The sequence below is a fragment of the Penaeus monodon genome, chromosome 32, assembly GCF_015228065.2.
Source record: "Penaeus monodon isolate SGIC_2016 chromosome 32, NSTDA_Pmon_1, whole genome shotgun sequence".
Taxonomy (NCBI): domain Eukaryota; kingdom Metazoa; phylum Arthropoda; class Malacostraca; order Decapoda; family Penaeidae; genus Penaeus; species Penaeus monodon.
The window spans coordinates 5,650,197-5,652,460 of NC_051417.1; positions in this window are offsets into that span (position 1 = coordinate 5,650,197).

Sequence of the window (2,264 nt, forward strand, 5' to 3'; positions counted from 1 at the left end):
GGATGCTTTCTTTGGAATACTCTGGTAAAATATTTTTCGTCATACTAAAGGTAAAATTATTCACCACTTCTGCGTAAAGATGGAATAGATCTTTACTCTTCCCCAAAAATTTTTGATATACTTATAGGTACTAACTATTTCTCCCCTATCTTCTCAGAATCATTTGTTTTGTCTCACAAATATAAATTTCTGCACAATGCACATGCACTCATGTATGCAGTAACATGTAGAACCACAAAGTCATATACAAATCTACTACAATGAAGTATATACATAGATGGAGGAAATATATTTTTTAATTTTCTTTTTTAAGCTTATTCCTATTTTTTTTCCCTCTCTCTCTTCTCTGAGAAGCCAAAACAAATTGTGTACCTTTGCAAGAACATATACAGGTACCCCTGCAGCTTCACATAATACCATGCTAGTTTATATGATACTAATAAATGTATTTGAGTCTTCTTTCTTTCATAATGAAGATTTAAAAAGAAATATGATATACATGCAGCTTAGTGGTACTACTATTATTACTGAAGTTTTCAGGCCATGTCATATATAAAGGCAAGAAATTAGGAATATCTTTATGTATGGTTTATGTCCATGTTGTGTTAATACAGTATTAAACCCATGGAGCATTTTGCATGGGTTTTTGAAATGACCATGTTATTATGCTTATTAGACAAGGCCCTTGAAAGATGAGAAATATAGAGGCCATGTTAAAATACCCTTTGTCATGTGGTTTTTTATATATATCTTCCTCTATTTGAAATTATTTTTTTTGAGTGTATGACTACCTGTTATTCAGTTCAATAATATTTTCAGAAATGCTCCCTATATAATATTGATTAATAAAAAGTACATGCCCAAACTAAAAATTTTGATTACCTTTCTTTAAAAGTCACAAAGTTATATGAAATTTAAACTGAATGCTCATAAATATTAGAAAAGTTAGAGAGAGACGACAGACAAGCAGAGAAAGATGATTTGTAAATCTAGCAAAATGAAGGGTTATAGTTACAAATGATCAAGGACTAACTTTTTTTACAAACTGTCTGCTTTTTTTAAATGATACCAGCCAAATGATCTTTGTTTTAGAACCTCACCTGAAAGACTTTGTACAGTAATTTTAAATCAGTAAATTTTTTGAACATCCTGCAGAGAGCAATGATATGGGTCATAATCTTGCAAGACATCCATCCCGCTCAAATTTGGGTTTTGGAAAATGGTAAATTTTGCTAATAAAAGATGATTTATCAGAAAATAGATTTTCCATCTATTTTACAAATAAAAAGTCCTAATATCTTTTCTCCTCTTTGGCCCAACATTTTAAAAATCATCCCCCATACAGAAAATTCCTAAGTGTTACAAAATTCCAAAAAGACTGCCAGAAGGTTTGATTCTAATAACATCTTGGGACTCCCCATAGGCAGTACCCATTTACAACCTGTGATTGTACTACTAAAACCTTTCCACAGTAACTGAGATCACAGATACTGGCTCTTTGTACTGGAAAGCATAATTGAATCCACACTTGAACCATAGCAGTACCCTCTCTACATGCGGAGAATAATACATTTGCTGTTTCAAATGTGTATTTGGCATTTGCTCTAATATAATACTTTATATGTATTATATGCCTGAAAGAAGTATCCCCAGATCAATTTCACATCCCCAAAATTCCAACCTCTCAAGATCTTGGATGGTGCTTTCTTTCAAAGGAAATGTTATTTTATATAAATTACTTAAAATAAGGCAGCTTTATATTTATGAGGAAGTACTCCTAAGTTGTCAGAATTTACATACCTCTTGATAAATCACTAAAGGCCATCAGTGAAGGACGATCTCAAGTACTCAGAAAAAATTTTAAGATAATTCTATATATCAGTTCATCACACATCATACAGTATACACACTTCTTGAATTTCCCTTTTTTTATACAAAAAAATCTGGTTAAAAATATGGTCCTTGATGATGAAAAATATAATGGGTGTGTATAAACTAAAATATTCTGTAAATCATTTTATTGCATTAATGTGTTTACTTTCTGCTACATAGGACTTGCATAATATATGCAAACCAAATAATTACAAAATCAAATTAAACTATTAACACCTAAGAAATGCAAGTCAGAAATGCTCTGACCTAGCAATAAAAAAAGAAAGAAAACATAATTTACTCTTTTGGAAAATCATTCCTCAAAAGTGTTCCTCATAATTTAATACATAAAAATATTAAGTAACAAAAAGGGCCCCTCTCAGCAAATGGGG